This window comes from Heterocephalus glaber, unplaced genomic scaffold (genome assembly GCF_053883595.1).
Source record: "Heterocephalus glaber isolate CG9 unplaced genomic scaffold, H.glaber_assembly_v1.0 deba00001593, whole genome shotgun sequence".
NCBI lineage: Eukaryota > Metazoa > Chordata > Mammalia > Rodentia > Bathyergidae > Heterocephalus > Heterocephalus glaber.
In genome coordinates this window covers 13,000,943-13,024,596 of record NW_028258368.1, presented here as the reverse complement: position 1 = coordinate 13,024,596, position 23,654 = coordinate 13,000,943, and the positions used below count along the sequence as shown (strand labels likewise).

The window sequence follows — 23,654 nt, the reverse complement described above, 5'->3', positions numbered from 1 at the left end:
CAGCTCTGAATGAGTAGCTTGACTCCGCAGAACCCCCTTCCTCTTTCTTTTTTAATCTCTGTTGGAGATTCATTGCTTTCTTATTATTCTTGTTTTAATAAAACTAAAGACTAAGGAGAAGAGAACACTCCCCCCGCCATGTCCCTGTGAACGTCCTGAAGGCATGTATTCTGTGCAGCTTTGAATCTGGCTGGATCTCCCTCATCTGAGATCTGGTGGCCTTTCTTCATGTCGTGTTCTGACAGTCCACTCTGAGCTGTGCCTGACTGGATTGGCAGCTTAATTTGAATACCAGTGCTGTCTGGGCTGGCTTCCAGGGACAAGGCAGAGCTGTGAGGGCAGGGAGGGTGGGGCAGTGGCAGATTCAACAGGGGCCCAATAGGCTCTCCCATGTCCTGCCTTCCTGGTCCCATGCCATTCTCTGCTGGGTTACTGGCAAGGCGGCTTTCTATTCTTCAAGGATTAATGCCTCAGTGCAAGGGGAAAATTGGCAATTAAAAGAAAAATCTCAAGCCTGGGATTTCTATCTCTTTATCATTTCCCAGTTAAATTCATTAGGATGGTGCTGTAGAGAGACATTTAAGGCTTTTGTTGTTGCGTTGTCAAAGAGTTTTAAAGTACTGACAGGATGTTTTTATCTTTACTAGGAAAAAGACTGGCAACAATTTTGTGCTAATGGAGACTAGCTAACATCTACAAACAGGGAAGATTTCTAAAGGGAAAGTCAATTCCTGTAAGTCTCAAACAAAATAATTTGTTAATAAAATGTAAGGCAAGTTCCTGTGGAAACTGCTGAATGTAAGTTATTGGGTACATTTCCATATTTAAAATTTTAAAAAAATCAAAGGTTATTTTTATACCCACAATAAGATGGATTAAATATAAGAAATTGTAGGTCTGCATCTTTGCATTGTGAAATATCTTATTTAAATAATTTCTTCAATCTGGAGGTCTAATTAAGTCTCCAGCAGATTAAAACTCTGACTTGTCTAGTGTAAGAGCCTTGAGAAGTCTTCCTCCAGTCCACCCTAACAGGCTTGGGGAAGGCTAGTGCCCTTTAGGATGTCCTTCCCTGGACCCACAAGCCCATTTTGTTACTCCCAGCATCTACCTGTTGCTAGCATTTGTGACTTGGGTGGAACCAGGCCTGCAGCTTCAGACAGGCAGGGTGTTGTCCCTGTCTTGGGCAGATGGGAGTTGTCATCATCAGTGAACATTTACTAGGTGTTCATAGGTATATAGTGCCTATAAGGAACAATCAGTGAGATATTTGGAAACACAAATATCTGGAAGCTGCTTCATTCTTGAGGGGCAAGGTGTCTAATTTTATTTTTTTGTTAAGAGTGAAAAATGTAGCCCCTGATTTCTGTATCATTATTCTCCCATGGTTAGCAAAAGTCCTGGGCTTTGTTTAAGAACAAGAATTCTGCTCATATATAATGTCTTTAAGGAGTACATATTTACATAGTTTTTTTCGTCATTATATATTAAACCCTGTGTATTATTACCTTAAAAAACTCAGGGAAGAGTTTTTCCAGAGCTCAGCAAAAGAGCATTTACAGTAAGTACTGATGACCAGCAGGGAAGGTTTTTATTTCTATGCTATTAATAGAGAATGATTTTACCAAGTTTTGAAGACATGTCCAAAGAGAAGGAAAAAGTCAGAAGAAACCACTATTCAGGGAAATCTTTTCTCTGTTGCCACCACTGACATTGCCTTGTCTGTGTGCTTGGAGCCTTCTCTGCTCAGTTGATGAAATTCATTGTTTAGTGGAGAAGAAAAATTCAACCTCAGCATTTAAATCTTTAACCTAATTAACTGCCACACTGGAGCCCTGTATCAGTTTCATCCACATTTCCATTTCCACAGCAGCATGTGAGTCCCGTGTCCCCCTCTGCCAGTTCAGCCTCTTCAGAAGCTTGAAAAGGCCCAGGAGCAGCTGAAACAGGTCAAACCAGTCTTTTCCAAACCGTTATCAGATGGACGAGAATGTTAAGTAAGGGAGGCTCTGTGGCAGAGGCTTAGAAGTGCAATTTTGTTTTGTCTAGCTGTGGCATATGGGTGGGGATTCTACCTCTGATGGCTTCTAGGCTACACCTTTACCTTCTAAGGGTCTCAGTGGTGAAGGTTTTACCATGCAAGCCTTCTACAGATATAGCCAGTCATTTCTGTTTTGCCTATATTTATTTTGTTCAGCTCAAAAGATTATAGTGCCCATTGCACAGGGTTGGACAAAATTTAGTAAAAGAAAGAACAAAGATCCAAAATTTCCACTTTCATTGCTCTAGTAGAATAGTGAAAACAAGCTTTTCATTTGTTTTCACTTTTTCTTATTTTGACTTTTAAGCTTTGCCAATCATAGTCATCTTCTGTGTGGTTTGAGGCTGGGTTATATTATATTATTAGAGACAAGGAGGGGCAAAGGAGTAGCAAACGGCCCTTTCACTTCACTGTGAGTGTCTGTTGGGACCAGTGCAGTTTCTCTGAAAGGTACAAGGTTTTTGAGGCCTTGGGATTGTGCAAACCCTTGGATCCATTTTAGTGTCATTCCACAGCATTATTTCCAACTGCTGCCCAGCGACGGCAGCTCTCCCAGGGGCTTGGTTAATGATTATGATTTTACACCAACAAAAGAAGCTATGAGAACTGAAAGTTCTAGAGGAAAAAAGAGCACTTTCTTTTTTTCCCAAGTAGAATTTTCTAAAGTTGCAACTGTTTTCTCCAACAGACACACATTCACACTGGTCCTGATTTAGTGAACACGTAGTTCTTTCAGTGGGAAGTTTTGAATTACCCACCTATCAAGACATTTGCCATACTCAAGGGCTCAAAATCCTCATTTAGGATTCTTTTCAGCAATAATACCGAACACACTTTCTTTGCGCATTATCCGATTCAGAAGGACATGTGGTGTTTTTAAAGTGTGTCAAGCTACAATAATAAGAAACTAATATTACCCTGGCCATAAAAAATAGAATTGTGTATAATTATAGCAGTGTCAGAAATGTGGACTGTGCCATCCAGGCTGCTTTCATCTCTTCTTTTGTTCTTGTACTCTTCCTTAACTTTTAAAAATCCCTCCGACTTTCAAAGTGGATTTTGCACGAAGAAAAAGAGATCAGAACCTTGACGGATGGGTGGTAGTTGGATGTTTTTGCCTTGTGATTTCTGCTACCTCAAGCAACCAGATTTTGGTGAATACAGATAAAAGGCTGGCTTGTTATGCATGGCAGAGATCTTCATTTGTGTGAACTTGCTCCCCCAGTCTGGTAGTGGAAGTTTCTGTATTTGCAGACAGGATGTATCCAATGAGCAGACCTAAAAACAAAAATCCTCACAGCTTCCCTGTCTACAGCAGAGTAGTCTAAACCTTGGCTTTCCTGCCCCAAGAGTTGCACTACTAGCAACTTCACTACCTATGCCTAGTTTTCTCACATGGCTGTGGCACACCTGTGGGCTCTGCTAGTGGATGGTGTGAGCTCATGTCCCTGCAACCTGCAGTGTGTTCCTCAGAGTGTGAGTACCGCATTTGCTTATGAAACATGGATGAATCCTGTGAAAAGGTGATCAGACAGGCACAGGCTTGCCGCTCCTCAAAGTGCATCAGGGCACACCAGGGGAACTGGTGCTAATACAATAATTACTGTCACGCAGACATGCTCAGAGAGCTATGGGAATACAGGGAAGCTAGCTATTCAGTTTGTTGTTGGGCACACTGAAAAATGGAATTTACTATAAAAGTAAAGTGGGAAAAAAGCAGAAGTGTTGCTAGGCTTCAGGAGAGGGAGAAAACAGGGTTGTATTGTGATATTTGTGGTCTTTAGTGACTATTCTCTATGTTTCTTCCATAAAAAAGAATATATTAACAATTACATTGTTGTGGTATAAAGATGAATACATTAATATTGCTTATTAAGGATTCTTTTTGACTCAAAAATTCATTTGATGTTGTTAAAGAGAAACTGAAATAGTTTACGGGCCTTAAAAAGTGGGCCCTTGGCACTATGTCTACCATGGCCCTGGGAGAAGACACAAGGAAAGAAAAATGAAAGACATGGAAAGAAGACAGGGAAAGAGATTGTGAAAGAAAGAAACCAAGTATGAGGTGGCAAGAGATCACCAAACAAAAGATAAAGAAGTCACCAAACAAAGGACAAAATAGACTCACCCAAAATAGAGTAAATATAAAAATATAGGAGAAAATAGGAAAATGAGACAAGACAGAGAATAGTCACTGAGAACCAAATAAAGTTGTATTCAGAACGTCTTTCCTTGAGTTCTGTCCCTGGAGGGAGCGTGGGAACATCTGTCTTCCTCATGACTGCTCAGTAGCAGGGTTGCAGCTGGAGCTGGATGGGCAGGAAGATGAGGTCACCTCAGGAGAGTGGACCGCAGTCTAGCTGGTACTCAAGGACGGCATGTCAGATGAAGACAACTGAAAGTAACAAGCCTGCCCTAAAAGCTTGACTTTGCCCATAAACGATCTGGTCCTTGTACAAGTGGAGTCCTAACTCAAGCATTAGAAAATGGTGGAGCCTTGTTCAGTAGCATTATACTTCTGAGGGAATATTTACCTTTGGGCATTTATCTGCAGCTCCTTACCTTTTCATATCTCATACATTATTATTTTTATTTTGTTGTTTCTATTACCTATGTACAGAGAAACCTAATCTTGGGGTAGCAGATTTTTTGTGGCTTTTTTTATTTTAATATTCACTATAGTCCCAAGGAAGATATCACTACTTTAATAAATTAGGTACAAGGCCCAGGGTTTGTGACTTGCCTGAAGTCACACAGTTAGTTAATTTCTGAGCAAGGACTTGATTCTAGGTGTGTGTGCATGTGTGTATGTTTGTGTGTGTATGTGTGTCCACACCTGTGTTCGTATGATTAACTGGCACTGCTTTTCTGTTAAAATTAAGCTTAAAGGAGAACCAATTTCATACTGATTAGGGTATTCTTACACACTTTTTCCATTTTTCTCATGCAATTATTTATACATTCCAAAATCTGCCTTATATTTCCGTCCTTCTCTGTAATGAAATCACCAAACCCACCATCCATCATCTGCTTGACCCAGCTGACATCTGAAATTCAGAGCCATGAGTAAGCTATTGCTTTGATACTTAGGTATAAAATTTGGCATACCAAATGTTTATGTTTATGAGGTTTTTCTAACACAGATTGGAATTTTCATGTATCTGTTGATGACATGCAAATTGTTTCCCTTAGCATGCAGAAAATCCAAGTGTAATTTAGGAAATATTTCGTAAAAACATCCAAATATACTGAAAGTTGTCACATTCAATGCATAAACTTGGCAAATGTTATTTTTTTTCTGTGTGAAATACAATTTTCAAGGAATCTAGTGCTCAGGAAAGATCTTTATGCACTGGGGCTAAGTAGAGTTTTGAACAAGTTAGCCTTTGATGAGTTAAAAAGCCTTTGTTCTGTTTAACCTTCAAAGATTCCATGTCGTGTGCCTGGTTCAAGTCAGTGAGAAATTTCTGAGAGAGAATGAGCAGTTTATTGTTGATTTATTGTCCTACCGGAAAACAGCTGATTCAGATCCTACCCCTCCACAGTAGCCAGTAACAGCGTGGTGCTGTTGCAACCTTACTCTTCTTCCTTGAGCCTGGCTTGACTGGGGCACAGGGTGTATGATTTAATGGGCTACGATTAACATGAGGATTTAGTAAATCTTGGCTTCTAACTATGACTCTGTTGTTAATTCACCAACAACAGCCAGTAAATTAGTCTGACTTTTATGTGTAATGTTTTCTCATGTAAAAAATGAGCACCATAACAATATGCTATGAATTTTGCAGAAAGTTTCTCTAATGCAAGTCTTGTTGATGTATTTTCCTGCTTACAGAAAGAAATTGTGTGTTCAGGGATTTTTGAAAAGATACATAACATCTTTATGTCTATCATTTAATGGACAAATTCTACCAACTTCTTGAGTGACTCAACAGGTTATATCTGTTTTTTTTAAGTCTGCAACATAGAGAAATACTAACTTTAAATTATCACACTTGGAAACTTGGTAAGATTCCATTTATTCAGCTAACAAGTACTGACTGAGAACTTAATTGTGCAACTACTAAGTACAGAAAGAAATAAATTACAATATGCTTATACCCTAAAGACTGCATCTAACTGGAAATAGACATGTGATGACTATGATGCAGATGATATATTCTAAACTTCTAAGCAGGAGAACTTCTAAACACAGTACAGTCTTTCTAACACAGCAGAATTAGTAAAATGCTGCAGAAGCACAGATGGGAGGATAATTGGTTGTATCTGATACAGCAGAGTGAAGAGGTGACATTTAGAAGTAGTTGATGCCAGACATACAATGCAAGATCTTTGTAGAAAAAGTAAAGGAGAAATGGTGAGCCAGGCCCAGGATGAGAGCACGCAGCATGATGCAGAGCACCACAATGAGACACTGAATGCCTTGGCACAGAGCGAGCTTCACAGCACAGCACAGAGCTTCTGGAACTCTAGCATCAGAGAAGCACAGTGAGCTGGGAAGTAAGTGAGTTGGGCCTGCAGAGTGGGTGAAATGTGTGCACAGGTGTGTTCACATCTGTAGATGAATGCTGGAGCCATCTGAAGTTTTAGATAGGAGCTTGATGCAAGGTGTTGTCTGAAATCTTTGGTGGCAAAGGGAGAGTGTTGGAAGGGACTAGTGATGAATCAAGGAGGCTGGTTTGGAGGCCCTTGTATGCCTGACTGACATATGGTCACCATGAAGACATCAGAAAACACTGTCTATTGGACCAAATGCTCATTTTTGGGAGCCAGATCCTGTGTTCAGCCACACTTGCTACCACAGCTGCATCTTCCGTTGTATAGCACATGAACCTAACCCTGGCTGTCCTGTTTCCATGATGCTCTAGCACTGGGGAGAGGGAAGAATACCTGGGAGTTATTCTGAGGTCATGGATAATTAGATTTACCCTGGGATTCACACAGAGGTGGCTGCCTCTGCTGGTGTCTTTGCTATGACCTGGGCACAGATCTACCTGCTACTGGTTGCAGATTCACAATAGGCACTACAATTGGCCCACTGTCCCTCAGCTTCCAGACTGTCCTCCACATACATGGGGTGGCTTGTCACTCTAGTTAACTTTTCATTCTGCTTTTTTATTTATTTAAATTGTCTAGATTTTGTGACTGATCTATAGTGCTAAACAGCTACGGCAACCAAACATCATCAAGTGACAATGTGGATTTTCTCCTTCAGAACTGTTCAACAAATTTCATTTGCATAAAGCTATCAGGAATTCAGAAACATTTATCATAAAGAATGAAAGGAACTACAGCCAGCTTTCACCTTTCTCTTCAGCCCATGGCCAGTGATACTCCTTTGGTTGGGATCTGTTTGTCTCATCATGAGTTTTTAAAGATGTGCTGTTTGCTTAATGCACTAAAAAGATAGAAAAGGCTGTGACCACAGCTTTTCCTGTCAGGTTTATTTTTCCTACTAAAAGAAGTCATGTCCAGAGAGCCCATTTCCCACCTGAGCTTATCTTGAGCATTTTGTCCCTAAGGTAGTGACCTTTATTATTGATTGCTCTGAAGTGAAGTAACAGCAATCGTTTGTCTCTTGGTGTTACCTTTTTATTTTTTTTCCTTAAGACTTCTTTTAGGGTATTGGAAAATTCTTTAATGAAGTTGGTACACTTTTATTCCCTTATATCACATTTAATTTGTGACAGTTGCCTGGAATGACATTTGTAATTTTACCATTGTTTCAAATTGTAGTTAAAATAAGTAATGAATGCAACAATGAATTTTTGCCAGTACACGCACCTAATTATCTAATTTTAATGTTCTTCTCTCCTCATTGAGCGGATGTCTAGTTTTTTTAGTTCTTGATTTGTTTCTTTTGTTTCCTTTGAAAGCATTCTTTTCTCTTTGTGGTGCTGGTGATGAAAATATTCTTGATATTATTATCTTCATTCATTTCTTAGTGGTTAGATTGTTACAGACTTTATTTTGTGTTTTTGTAGAGTTCATTTTGCCCTTTTATGACTATTTTCTCATTTTCTTGTAGTCATTGAGCGTAGCACATTGATTATGCAAAATCTTTTGAGATCTTAAGACATTTATATTTTACTCTGAATGCCACTGTTAAAATTCATATAATTGGTTTATATCTTTACCTTATGGTCAAATGGAAAAAAGAATGTATCACTTTGGCATGCCCAGAATATTTGCAAAGCTAGAGATTTTTTTTCCCCACAAATACAAAATAGGTTCAGGAGTATAAGACAGCCTCAGAGGCACAAAGATTAAAAACAACTGTATCATTTCCATTCACTCCACTGTTTGACATAATGAAATAAACCCCCCAAACAATATGAATAGTAAAAATATTAATTGAGAGCTGGGGATTTAGCTCAGTTGTGCTACATCTGCCTCACAAGCACAAAGTCCTGAGTTTGATCCCTGGTACCAAAAAAAAAAAAAAAAGATTAATTGGGAATTTGGAATTTTTGCAAAGTTACTTATCTTACTTATCATCATTTGGTGGTAATTTACAGCAAATTTTCATGATACTGGTGACATTTGATTAAAATTTTTAACAAAATATAATATCAAGATCTTACTGGGCCCAAACAATTTTTGAATGTTGAACCTCAGAACTATTAAAAATGCCTTTCTGAATAGCACATCTTTTTTTACTCTCATGTGCAATATTCAGTAGGCTGCACATTTAATCACATAAAATCCATAAGAAATATAAATGCTTTGAAGTTCATATGGCCACATAAGAGATTTACAACCGTGGGGCATGAGAAGAAGTTTAATGCTTACATGGCAGTTAGAGACAAGAGGATAGAAGGCTGTGGAAACATGGAGATGGCTTAGGCCAAGACATTGCTTTGGGAAACAGACATGGTTTGATCAAAACATATGGTGTGAATTTAAATAAAAAACTTATTATACTAAACTACACATTGCTGTTAATCCCCCTCAAAATATTGCCCTCACTTTAAACACACTTATCCCATTGTTCTTGTTACTTTCTGAAGCAGTTCTGGAAATCCTCTTTCCTGCATATCTTTAGTTGTGCTGTCATGACTGCCTTGGTGTTCTGAATCCATTCAAAACTTTTACCTTTCATGGTCTTACTGGCTTCAAAGAAGAGCCAGAAGTTTCATGGAGTCAGGTCCAATAAATAAGGTAGATGAAGACACATTGTAATATTTTTTAAAGCTTGTCTTTCCTTTAGACGGCACTTGGCAGCAACACTTACCACATTTTTGATCAGTCCTCATAAAGACAGGAAGGAGGACTTCCAGAATTGCTTCAGAAAATGTCAAGAATAATGAGATAAGTGTGCTTGAAATGAGGGGGAGTACTTTGAGGGTGATCAATGGCAGCAGGTCTTTTACTGTAATACATTTTAAAAATTTAAACCCACTATGTCTTTTTTGGTCACACCTGAACAGCTGTACTGCATTGCTGCTCTCTTTTCACAGCCCTACTCTTTCATGGTGCTCTCAGGAGAATTTCTGTAGAAACAACTGATTGAGAGTACATGGTCTGCCACAGAGAAGTTATTTGTAAGACAAATTACTTTTTAAATGTACAATAGTTTTGCTTAGGGGGCTTAACAAACACCAAGTGCTTTTAGCAATACCTGTTCTAAACAAATCCTAAATTAGGATAAATAGAAGTGACTCCAATATGGAGCCAAGGCTTCCTAAACCAAATTATTTTTGTGTTTGAACAAAGTGCCCTGGACTTGCAGTCTGGCAGCCTGCTTGGTAACTTGGATCTGCCTCAGCTGGTTGTCTCTGGGCCTCACTGGCCTTCATGCTGGGTCTTGTGAACACAGGGACCTGCTCTCAAGGGCTGTTTGCGGGAGTTGTCTTCCTAGCTCTGAATCCAAGGACCTTGAGCCAGGCCAACATGGGAGCATTCATACCACAGGAGATGGGAGGCGGAAAATCCCACACATCAAGGCTTTACTCTCTGAAAGAATCCATTGTTAAGTATTTGCCAGCACACTTCTCTTCTTAGCCAGTATTTAGGACAATTTCCTCTTGAAATTTTCGTGCTGGTTTGATTCTATAAAACAGTCATTTACTTTTAGTTCTTAGTTGCCTATAACTGTGACATGAACTCCAGAAAATCACACTTAGTCCCCAAGTCCTCCAAGTGGGTTTGACCACCCGAGGCTGGTAATTTGTCACATGCTCTTTGGATGAGCTCTGTGACTCTCAGACTCTTCTCATTAGTCAGGGTTATGTTATTACACCCAGATCCTCATAATTTGCTGCTAGAAATAGCTACCATGTGGCCCTAGGAGCCTTGCCTGGGTGAGTTATGCCCAGAGGAATGGACATTCCTATCCTTCTTTCTGCTGACGTCACATTCCCAGTGAAAGGACAGGGCAGAGAACACATCTTCCCAAATGTTCCCCTTGTAGACATATTGTACCCTTACAATATGTCATGTTCCCTCCAGACTTGTTCTCTATGCAGTTTACAGGGCTCACCTGGAATAAATTTCAGTAGTCACTTTCCTGAAGAAAAATGTTAGTAAACTAACAAACTACATGAGAATGATATCCTTACATAACAATTGTTTTTAATGAGATCCAAATGTAGGCTGAAAGTAGTCTCAATCTCAGTCATCAGCACAGGACTGTGTGCAAATTAGAGTGAAGCCTCTTTATTTCGTTTATAGAGGTAATATGGAATTCACTAAAAGATGAGCAAAGATGCCAGGGATTTAGTCCAGTGGTTCTGCGGCCTGGCTTAAAAGTACAAGGACTGGAGTTTGATCCCTGGTACAAAAAAAAAAAAAAAAAAAAAAAGAGAAAAGAAAAAAGAATAGCACAGACTCGAATGTTTGATTTGTGAGATATTTCATGTTCGTGTGTGGTTGTGATAAATGTAAACCTTTTAAGGGTTGGAAGAGAAGGAATTGTTCCACTTTCTTCCAGATGCCATAATTCATTAACCATTTGCACCTGTCAGTCCTGCTGTACATTTCTTTCCCAGTGGGAATGCACGCCCCCTCCAGAACCACTATCCCCCGTGACTAAAGCAAAAGGAGAGAGTTGCAGGTGTCAATTAGGTCTATTTTGAGTCTTTGATCTCTCCTGGCTACTTTATTTGTTGTCTTTTCAATTATTCTGGCTGAAGTGGTGCAGCTTACACTTTGAACCAAGTATTTTTATTTCTTTATGATCCAAATTATAAGTATTTACAAGTGTTTTTTGGTTTTGGTTTGGTTTCTGTTAGGGGAGGTATATATGGGGAATAAGAAAGAAGGGGATTACGAAGAAATAATTCAGATTATAGATGAGAACTTCACCAAACTACTGCTTCCTTAAGGCAATTTCCTTCCCCACTTTCTAGATATTTTTTTCAAAGAATGTATTTGTTCATCATCTCAGTGGAAGTAATTTATTACTGTTGATGTCCAACTCTCACATTTTCTGTACTATTTTTCTTTGATTCTTGGTTTTGTTTTTGGTATTTTTGAGATACAGTCTCATTATGTACCTCAGGCTGGCCTTGAACTGACTATGTACTCCAGGCTGATCTCGAAATCAAGGTGATACTCATGTCTCAGTCTTCAGAGTAAGTGCTGGGATTACAGGTGTGTGCCACCACACCCAGCTTTCTGCACTATCTTTGATGGAAAATTGGCACATGTGAGTTGTCAACCATGTATAGAAACTTTTAAATCTTTTTGTATTTTCAATGTGAGTCCAATAACGATAATTATTTTATAAGAATACTCTTTGGTTTCTGATATATATTGTTTTGCTATTTGGGCCCTCTTAGTTATATTTGAAAATGTACACAGGATAAAACCTAGTAATAAAGTTCTGAGGACAGATTTTTCTCATGGCAACATTCTTGGACCATGGCTAGACATTTATGCTGCTGTGCACTTGTGGGCTAGATGACATTTCTGGCTTATTTGTTGAGCCATCTTGGCCTTGAACTGCCTTCAAGCCCTTCACAGTCTAGGGCACACAGCCCCCTGCTGGAGGTTCTGGAGACCTGGTTTTCCACTAGCTCAAAAGGTCTCTGAAGTATAGAAAATCGGGAGGCTGGAAACTGTGTAATCTCATGAAAAGTGGATAGTATCCTCTTGACTGGCAGCATGTGTCAATATAATCTCAAATTATTTTTTTCAATAGCACTTCCTTTCCTTCTGAAAGCGTGAGTGAGAAAGACAAGCACTCAATCCATTTAATCCACTGTTCCTCAAATTAATACTTCCTGGGAAATTGTTCTTTAGATTGATAATATGTATATAGGAAGAAAAAGGTACCATATTCTCAGTGAAATGTGAAAGTGGTGGATTAAATATAATTTATATGATTCTTTGTTGTCAACTTTTCTTTGTTGTCAACTTTTCTTTGTTGTCAAACTTTATGGCCTTTAAATGAGAAGAATATTTCAAATGAGTTTTCCCTTAATTGTTTGATCATGGACCTTATTTTTCTCAGTGAATTTTTTTTATTATTCACCTGAGTCTTTGCGTGTTAGTCTAATCAATAACTTTAATAACTTTGCTTAGATCTAGATTCATCCATTTTATAAAGATTATTGCTCCGTGTTTATGGTTTGTTTTAACAATTTGTAGTTTTTGAAAATAAAACTTAAGAATTGTTTACATCTTAGATTTAAAGATAAAATAAGTATTAGTTCTATACAGAAAAAGTGAATAGGCCTTGTACAGCTCTTATGAGACTGAGCCCTCTTCACAAAATCAAAGAGTTTTTAAAAGGTATTGTCTTAGTTACTTTTCTCATTGCTGAGACAAAATACCTGATGCCCAAATTTAAAGGAGGAAAGATTTATTTGACTCAGTTTGTAGAGGTTTCATTTCACAGTTGGCTGGTTCCAAGGCAGAGTGGCATGGCAGAGGGACAATGCAGAGGAGAAACAGTTCACAGAGGGCAGAAGGCAAGAAGGCAGAAAAGTAGGTGCAAGCAACAAGTGACAGCCACAACAGCCCTTTTCGTCTCTTAATCCTAGCATTGCACTGTGAATCAATCCAAAGCATCACATTTGTGACCCCAGAATCACCCACCCTAGATCCAGCCACCTCTAAAAAGCCCCACCTATGACTCCATGAGGCTTTATGAGCGCATCTAGATTCAAGCCATAATAGGCATCTTATTTCTATTAATATTATAATGGTTTTCCTATTTGAAGAATGTTTGCATAGGATTGCATTTAGGTACCTATCACCTTATAAGAATAACTGAGTGATGAGGATAATTTCTAGAAAACATATAAATCTCATGAGAAAATGTTAATTTTATAGAGTTTTTAGTTTATATGACCCACATCACTCTAATTATACAGATCATATTTTAATAAACAAGCAGTCTTTTCAATCCAGATCTGGTACTTTGTTTGTCATTGAATTGACAAACATGCTTAAGTGCAAAACACTGTTTTTAGTCCAGAATTCAAGAATTGTCTTATTTTCTGGTAGCTTCTAGAAGAATGTGTCCCAAGTTTGTCCCCCAGGGGATGCAATTTGACAGGTGTTAATACCAGCCTTGATTTTAGATGTAAAATATTTCATGATTCTCTTCTGTTCAATTTGAGCCATTGCAAAGTATGGTACAAAATGTTCATAATCATAGGACCGCATTGTCTTTCCTGGAGGGATTCCAATGCTACATTCATTCTGTAAAGTTTCTTGACTTCAGAGAAAAAGCTGCTACATTCGAGAGGGATATGAAAATATTTGATTTAAAGTAAATCCACAAGCACTGAACATATGTATTAGATAATTGTTTCTTCTCATTATAGAAATGTTCTCTACACTGAAAATGCATTTGATTTCTTCAAACAGAAACCTTCTAGTAACCTTACATTTGACACACATCCCAAGGAGTCAGCAGTGGAGCCCTCCTAGGCTGGGAGGGTTGCTCATCTACAGCTCTCAAGGTCAAAGAAACTCAGCAAATCCCACAGAATTTTTTCACATGTCTAGCTCCTCCCTACTGCTTCCAACTAGTGAAAAAAACACTCTGGCAATATTTGGGACCTAGTTTCATTTAAATAGTTATTCACTGTTTTATCTAAATTTCAAATTTCTCTGGGCATTCTCAGCTGTTATTTGCTACTCTAGCCAATTTAACTCCATGTTACTTGCTTGGTGAACAGGCAGTACACTGGATTAAAAACAAAAACAAAAGACTTCAATTCTAAGTTAAGGAAATGTAACACAAATGGTAATTCTTTTTGTTGTTAGTGAAGTTGATTTCTTTCACTTTAAAATTAAAGTTAATTCATGCATCGCATCGCCTCAGCGGACATGTGGAACTTTGTCTGGAAAATTACATTGAAGCCTGCAGGGACTCCTCAATGGATCTTCCTTAAATATTGACTACTTTCGGGTCCATGCTTGAAATCCTAGCACTCTAGGAGGCTGAAACAGGAGCATTACAAGTTTGAGGTCAGCCTGGACAACTTGATGAGACTCGGTCTTTTTTTTTTTTTTTTTTTTGGTACCGGGGATCGAATTCAGGTCCTTGTGCTGCGAGGCAGGTGCCAGAACCACTGAGCTAAATCCCTGTCCCAAGACTCGATCTTAAAATACAGGTGGAAGACAGAGAGGGATGTAGCTCAGTGTGAATGTCCTGGGTTCAATCCTTGGTACTGCTTAAAAAAATTTTTTTAACTACTTAACTGTCACTTGAGTTCCTCAAAGGCTAGGCTGCATCTGATCAGTCAAGCTCCCTCCTGGCAGCTGAGGCCTCTTCACCTGAGTGAGTACCCCACACCCCTCCAGCATGTGTCCAGCCACTTTCTTTAGAAACCCGCACAACTGACCTCCTCTGGTCACCTCCTGGAGCCTCCCCAGGCTCCCTCAGCCAGCTTTCTCAGGCTCCCTCCACAATGTGCATTGCTCTTAGCAAGTGTTTAGTAAATGCCTCCGGGATGAATAAAAATGTCATTCCTTCAGAAGTTCCAGTCATCCACTCAAGAGATTTAGCCCTACAATTTAAAGAACATGCTAAAGCCCATTTTTTTCTGTAAAATAACAGACTTTACCAGTGGCTCTTATAATAATCCTTACATGGAGGAATTTCCCAGCTTCTTTTAATATCAAGAAGATAAACCCCCATCTCTTCTCATGTACGGACTAAGTTTGTCTCACTGAGGGCAGTGCAGACATTCATCCTGGAGAATGAAGGGTTCTAATTGAGCAAAATAGATATGGCTCTGGGAGTCTGCATAGTTGGGATCTCAAGGCTCTGTGTTCAGCCTCCCAAAGAGCATTCCAGGATCCATTTGATCCATCTTGCCATTACTCCTGTTCCCTCCACACCAGCTAAAACCCCTGCATAGGTAGCCCTGGCTCGGATTCCAGGTTTTTCCTCTTATTGACCATGAAACTTAGGGGGTTCAACTTTCCATCTTCTTTGTCTTCATCTAAAAATGGAGGTAATAACAACAACATTATGAATTTATTATGAGACTAACTAAATACATAAATTATTTAGCTAAGAACTACTAACACACTAAGATCCCCAGTGAATGGGTGCTGTTAGTAGAGGAGTATTGGACCCTACACCAATTAGCCTTGCACTTCGGTTTCAAAGCAGCCTCCACAGACTCTCAGAGGCAATTCTCAGCTTATTCTTAGTAGAATCAAAGCCATCAGATTAAAGAAAAAAAAAAAGAAGATAAACCCCCAGCCATCATGCCTGTCCTCTGTACCACTTGAGACTCTTGTTCGCTAAAGTCTAGGCAAATGCCAGAAGCTGAATTGGGTTGGGGGGAGGTTGTCCCATTCCCTCCACAGTGCTTGGTAACTAGTTTATGCTCAGTGGTGGAATGAAAATGGGGGGCTTTGAGGACATACTGGGGGAATAGAGTGGAAATATCTGAGATTTTTGTGTTAGCCTTTTGACTGATACCTTTTATCAGAAAGTGACTTTTTTTCTGGTCCTTGATGTTTGTAGAGGCATAAATGTTATAAGTACTGTCCAGTTCCCCTTCATCATAGCTCACTAATTGCCCAGATTACCCTTGTTTTCTGTGGTTATTCCTCCATCCCTTCTATGCAGTCTGTCTGAAGAACATCAGTCAAAGTGTGGCTGGTTTCCCAAGCTGCTCAAGGCTGGGATATGGGTTGCATGTGGGAGCTGGCAGTGGCCTTTTCTTCATCGTGTCTGGAGAATGCACATTTGTCCTAGGGAATCCCCTCTCCAAGATGAGGTCAGGCTTCTTACAGCTGATGCTCAGGGTTGAGTTCAGGATGTGCCTGGAGTGTTCACTGTGAGTTCTTGTCAGTCACTTTGCTGTCACTGGCTGTGAAATGGTGGAAGAAATGATGTGATAAGTTCTCCTTGCATTATTTTTGTTAGCTAGGACAAAATTTCTTAACTATTACAGCTTGCATTTCTTAGGTGCCAGCTGTTTTTAAAATTTAGAAATTCAGAAATGTGTTGATAACATTTAATTTGAAACTGTGATGGACGGACTGCCCATTATTGACAAGGGCCAGCAGTGGGTGAGGTCAGTTACTGTCAGTACTCAAGTCACTGCCTATCTTAATCATACAGCTGTCCTCCCAGGGAAGTACTCCCGCTGTCCCCATCTTGGCAATGGAGGAGTCAACTGAGGTTTAGGAATATGTCTGTTGCCAACTGTGGTATAACAACCTCCCCAAAGTTTAGTGGCTAAAACAGCCAGTGTTGAACTTTGAAGGGCTGGGCTTTGAATCCATGAGCCCATGAGTATGTGGTCCAGAGGGTGACCCTTCTGAGTCAGGCTCAGCTTATTTACATCTTGCATTCTGACCAGGAGAGTGTCATGGATGTGTGTAGAGCTTGGATAGGCAATGAGGGTGACCAGGCCTTGTCCCTCATCTTGTATGGGGCGGCCCTGGTGTGTACATGTAGTGACAAGGAGGTGACAAGATGAGCCAGAGACATACATTCTAATGAGCTGGTGCTTCTCGATTCCCAGCTGTGTTACTTATTTAATGGCCAAAGCAAGCCCCTGGCCAAGACCAGAGTTAGTAGAGGAAAGTATCAAGAGGTGGGATGAAGAGAGGGCCATGCCATTTGGGGGCCACCACACTAATAACCTATGATAGGCCAGTTGGATCCCTTGTCTCATGAGAGGAATATCTAGGACTTGAATCCAGTGTCCCCCATTAATGACTGAGGGCTGATGACATAGGCATTAGGGAGGCAGAGCTCAGGTCTTCAGGGTTACCTTGGACAGTTTGGCTTAGATGCTCTGTTATCTGACTCAGTCCCTCTTCTTGCTCTTCTAAATAGATACCCAAAGCTAACCTACTGGTATGAAAAGAGTCCCTGAATGAAATCTTCTGGAGACACAAAATCTGCTGTATCCTAACTTACCTTGGCCAAAGCAGCTTCCAGAACCCCTGTGTCACTTGTTGGTTTAACTATTTAAATTTGCTCCCCCTATTAATTCCTTACATCTCCCCACCTGTGACAAAATGCAATCGTAAGTCAGTTTCTGAAGACCATGCTTGCCTTTTCCTTTAAGTTACCCAGACAGCCTCCATGAGCTAACAGCCTTACCAGATTGATTTTGGTACAGAAAATAGGTTTTCTTAAAGAGGGGTGTTGTAATGGAAGTTTGGAGTTCCTGAGATTACTCTGGCGCTTCTGCCTTGTAGGGCAGCATGGGGCAACCAGGATGGGTATATTCCGGTATATTTTTGAAAGATGTGGTCAGGCATTTGATGTGATACCTTAATGACACCATTTCCTTCTTCCCACACACATTTCCCAAATCTAATTGTAGTGAATTTAACATCCCATGACCAGCCAGAAGCCAGAGATTAATATAAAATCACAGCAGGATAGTTTACTCCCTGGGGCAGTTTACATGTCACTGCAAATATAGTCCTCCAGGATTTGCTGCTCATATTTGGACTCCTCCATCATGGCTTCAGCATGTGGAGCAGGTGATTTCCACACAGTTGAAGCCAGCTGCTGTGGGAGGAACAGCTTTGTTCATTTCCATTGGCTCCAGTAGCTTTCCTCCTGGAATTTGATGTTTGTACAAGGACTTATCAAAAATAAGTTGTTTCAATAAAAACTATTTATTACAGTAAAAGGCACATTGCCATTAACCACATTCAAAATACTTCCCTTCACTTTGAGCACTCTTAACCCACCATATAAGCGGTTCTGGAAGTTCTCTTTCATCAGTGTCTTTACAAAGTATGATAAAAAATTCAGTGAATGCTGCTGCTAGTGTCATCCAATGGAAAAGTAGGCTCATAAAAACATTATAATGTGCCCTCATCTACCTTATTCACAAGATCTGGCACCATGTAACTTCTAGCTCTTGCCCAAAGTCAAAGTTTCCATGAAAGGCAAACATTTTGAATTGATTTGGGACATTAAGGCAGCCATGACAGCACAACTCAAGACACTCATGAAAGAAGACTTACAGAACTGCTTCAGAAAGTGGCAAGAACAATAGGATGAGTATGTTCAATGTGAGGGGTAGTATTTTTAGGGGAATGAATGGCAATGTATGTTTTATTGTAATATAATTTTTTATTTATATAATCACCTTGCTTGCTGATCATACCTTAATTCTATGGTGTTTGACAGCTATTCTGAGAGCTTTTCCTCTTTACTGACTTGTCCACTTGTGTATTCCATTCCGCAGATGGACATGCCAGAGACCTGCTAAACTGTAGGTCTCCAAACAGGGCTCTTGGCCATTCTCCTGAGTGTCTTATCTCTGCCTGGAGGATATTGTGCCAGCTGGAGTGGAAACACTCTACTTCTCTCTACTGCAACTTTCTTTAGCTTGAGCTGCTCACTGGCTTCCCTAGGATGGGATGTGAGCAACCAGTAACTTGAGGGGGCTGGGCCGGGGCTGTGTGGCTGTTATGGCTTATATCTAGATGTTCCCCCAAAGCCTCATGCACTCATAGGTGGGGCTTTTCTAAGGTCCCTGCAATTAAGGGTGCCCCACCCTGGATTTGAATGCTACCTGCTCAAAGGGTGGGTAGCTTGGATAGAATATAAGGGAGATAAAGAAGGCTTGCTGCTTCTTCTGCTGCTTTACTGCTTTGCTGTCTCCTTCCTGGTTGCCATAGACTGTTTCTCCTCTTGTGATGTCCCCCTGCCAAGCCACCTTGCCTTAGAACCAGGTGACTATAGACTGAATCCTCTGTAAACTGTGGCCTGAAATAAACCTTTCTTCCTCTCATGTTCAGTGTCAGGTATTTTGTCTCAGCAAAGAGAACTAAAACAGTGGCCCTTTCTTTCCTCAGATTTGCAGGATTCTATGGTACACTGGAGGATTTGTGCTGATCAGCCTCAGAATACATTAATGTTCCTCACTGACAAAATGTCCAGTGTACCCTGTCCTCCCTGGCATCTACCTCAGGCCTCACATCCTCATAAAGAGCAGCCTTCATTGAGGGAAACATGGAAGGGCAGGTTTAAGAGAGATGCCCAGAAGGCCCATATATCTTAGGAACAAAACTTTAGTTAGGGTGTGTGTAAATGCTCTTGCAAAACAGCACCCAACGGACCCTTCAGGGCCTCTGAGCAGAAGGTGGGTGGGAAACCTGGATTTTGGGTGCAAGGATGTGAACTGGAGAGTGGCAGGTCACATCCATTTGTGAAAAGCTCTAGGATACTACCACAAAGCCAAGGCCATGTGTCCCTCCTCCACCTTATCTCAGCAGAGTTTTGAAATCTTTTGCCTGGCATCATGATGATAATTAATAACAACATGCTGTCTATTTAAAAATTGCTAAGAGTAAATTTCAAATGTCTTTCCACAAAAATGTTAAGAGAGGTGATGGACATACTTATTAGCTTGATTTAATCATACATACTATATTCTGTGTCAACACAGCACATGCTGCCCTATAGATAGATACAGTGACTTCTCATCCATTAAAACTAAGAATGAAAGGAAGCTGCTCTGCAGGCTAATCTTTGGCACAACTTTGAAGGTCACTCCTGTGGAGCCTGAAATGTGAACTATGCAGGGATACCAGGCTCAGGCCAGTGGAAACCTGCTAATGGTTTCAGAGCTATCTGTATACCAGGTAGTGCATGACTATAATGGATTAAGCCATGCTCATGGGCACTGGTATAGTGTGGAGCTCACCTTGAGTATCCTGGGCCTGTAATCATGAATGCAACTTCATGTGGAGCCCTCAGGTGCTCTTCCCTAGGGCTCTCAAGTACCTCATGCCTCTCTACTGATGAGGTTCTCCATAGGGTGTCAGAGACTCCCCATAGAAGGGTCAAACACTCAGTGTCCTCAGTAATGCCTTGCTGCTCTGATGCACATATGTCTACTTCTCATTCTTGTACACCCTTGGAAATGCTCCACAGTCTGGGGTGGGATACACAGGCACAGGAAAAAGACTGGCCAGCACCCTCCATTGGAACTACAGTTGCCATAAGAGCATGAAGGGGATGGTGCTATTCTCCCTGGGTCCCAATTGTATTCAGGGAAAAGGAAGAAGAAAGTGCCAGTCTCTGCTCTCTCTCTAGCTTGCTATTTCTTATGTTTAGAGGAACATTACAGTTGATTAAGTAGAAAACACACATTCTCACACATTACTCCAAAATACCTCTTTATGGTGTGTAGTGGATCATAGAAATTAATACAGCCATGAAAAAAGAAGATAAGCAAGTGATTTCTTGGCCTGGGTTGAGATCTGACACTCAACAATGTTGATATGGTCAGATGTTCATTCCTGTGACAGGGTCAGAAGGAGGAAGAAACCAGCTGACCCCAGCCTCCAGGTGTAGCCTCTGGTGGGTAGACATATCTATGCTTTCAAATCAAGCAATTTGACTCTAAAGTCAACAAGAGAGAAAAAAATGCAACATTTTTCTGTCACTTTTAATATGATGACATTTTAATAACTCTGACATTTCTTGATATTATTTCCAGATTTAAGACTTAACTTCAACCTGGGGTCATTAAACATTTGGAGCTTTCTAAATAGATCATTTTACAATGAACACTTAGATCTCGTGTGTGTGTGTGTGTGTGTGGGTGTGTGTTCCCTAACTCTTTGTAAATGGCCTTAAAACTTGAAGGTGAAGAGCTTGTGTTTTCTAAATACTATAACTGCCCAGAGTGGTTAATGTTTTTCTAGATCCAAACTGAAGATTCTCTTCACAGTCTCAAATATGAACTCAGATAAATTTTTATCACTGACCCAAAGGCATTCAAATTATTTTCAGCTGAAAGGGCATCTGGATTTTAAAATGCACACTAGCCCTTGGAGGACCCTGAGCAGATAGGAAGGGGCAGTTACTAAGTACTGTTGCTGGAAGTCTTCTTAAAAGGGTGAATGAAGTAAACATCTTTTGAATGGCTGGATGCCAAGAGGCCTATGTGACATCTCTGGGTGGCTATACTGAGACATGCGACTGATTAGATATTAAGGTCAGGTGCTAAAAAATCAAGGTCACACCATGCTGCATTTTTCTTAAACAGCTGGGCCCAGATAAGTCCAGCAGTGGGTGATACCACCAAGGAGATAAGGTGGCAATTTTTAACAATCTTAAAACATTGTTAGAGCTAGGAAGGTCATGATAAGATCAAAGCACGTGAAAGGATTCAACTGGGGCTGAGATTTCTTTTGTCTTCCTCTTCCCTGTCACCCCACTTGCTACACACACACACACACACACACACGCACACACACACGCACACATACACACACACAGGCATAGGCACACACACAAGCACATGCAGGGCTGCTGACACTTTCCGGAATATGCTGTTACACAGAAAGGTTTTGAATATGAATGCAGGAAGTGCCTGTGATTTTCCCCTACTGTCCTGAGAATGGGTTGATTTATGGCCTGGATTACTGGAAACAGTAATTCTTTGCTCTTTATGATGTTTTGGTGGTAGCTGCAGTAGCCTGCAGTCAGAACAGCATGATTTCAAGTACGTTTTTACAAAAAGGTCTCTGCAGAAAGGGTGGCTGGGAGTTGGACAGCTTCTGTAACAGACCAGTTAATAAGACACTAGCACATTAATCATATGACAGCTACAGGGCTTAGCAGGGAAAGGCGCTGGCTCTTAAAAACAGCAATTTGGGTGACTACTGTGTTGAAAAAGGTTAGCTGAACACACTGTTTTTAACCTATCATAACAGTTTAATTCTGTTGGTGCTTTCTGCAGACATTTTTCATATGTCTGGAATTTTCAATAAACCTAACAAAGTAATTAATCTCTTTTATTATCATCCATCTTATTATGAATTGCCAGAGCCAGAAATAAGTTGAGGAATTAAATGATTAGTAATTCTGGAAAAACTATCAAGAAGTGATTCTCAAAATATCTAGACCCAATGCATGAACTCTCCCACTTTATCTGGTAGCTTTATAACACTTTATTTATAGCAGGAGGAGCAACAAAGCTGAAGACATTATTTGCTGGTAAAATTGATGACTCCTAGTACCTGAATTGCAAAAGTTTGTCCCAGGTAGATATTGACATCTAGAACCGTGTCAGAATTTCTGTTCTTTAGACCAATAGAGCTATAAAACTTCAGAAATAAAATTAAAGTGATTTCTTGGCACAGAAGAGGCTTCTGGGCCACCATAGCACCACTCCCAATGCAGAGGAGGCTTCTGGGCTGCCATACCACTGCTCCCAGAACAGAGGAGGTGAGCTTTGCAGGTGACAGCAGTAGCTCCCCCTGCCACACCACCCCCTCGAAGTGAGAAGACACTTAAACAAGTCTCAAAACCAGACTTCAAGATCACCTACAGCAACCCCAAAGGGAAATGAGATGGAACACTGTGATACTCAAACACCTGGACTCGAAAGAGGATCTGGAAAAAATGCAATCAGAAATAATTTCTCACATAACAGCAGAGATTGTGCCTATAGTGCAAGACATGATTAATAAATCTAGAGAGGACACAGATAAAAAAATAGAGGATCTGAGGAACATGATAGAATCCCAACATAGGAAACAAATGGAATCCATAAAACAGATGCAAACAGATTTCCAGGAGATTAAAAACTCCACTGAGAGTCTACACACCAGAAGGAGTCAATGTGAGGACAGAATTTTAGATAAAGAAGATAAGATTGCAATTAGTGAACAGGAAAAGAAAAATTGCCTTAAAATTGTAAGAGACAATGAGAAATAAATCCACCAGTTGGTAGACGTTGCAAAGAAAAATATAAGACTGATTGGAATCAATGAAGAAACAGGAGAGAATGCAGATGACATAAAAAAACTGTTCACAGAAGTGATGGCAGAAAACTTCCCAAGCAGGGGAAAATAACTTGATATACAGATAAGTGAGGCATCTAGGACTCCAGCTAGCCTTGATCAAAAAAAAATGCAGGGCCAGGGATTTAGCTCAGTGGTTCTGGTGCCTGCCTCACAAACTCAAGGTCCCAAGTTCAATCCCTGGTACAAAAAAAAAAAAGTGCATATAGGCATGTAATTGTTAAGATTCTGGAAACCCAACAGAAGAACAAAGTTCTACAAGCAGTTAGAGAAAAAAAAAAATCACATACAAAGGAAAGCCCATCAGAATCACAGCAGAATTCTCAATGCAAACCCTCAAGGCAAAAAGAGCTTGGAGTGACATATTCCAAGCCCTAAAAGAAAACAGCCTCCAACC

At 40.2% G+C, this 23,654-nt stretch overlaps 1 long non-coding RNA gene across 2 annotated transcripts in view; it reads left to right on the top strand.

Annotated features, from left to right (window-relative positions):
* Positions 1–927: 927 nt before the first annotated feature.
* LOC147823347 (uncharacterized) overlaps positions 928–23,654 on the top strand; it is a 107,758-nt gene continuing 85,031 nt past the window's right edge. The window contains exon 1 of one of the 2 annotated variants that reach the window (XR_015444062.1): positions 928–1,949. This is a non-coding gene — a long non-coding RNA (uncharacterized LOC147823347). The remainder of the gene's footprint in view (positions 1,950–23,654) is intronic. The other variant, XR_015444063.1, reaches the window with a different exon arrangement.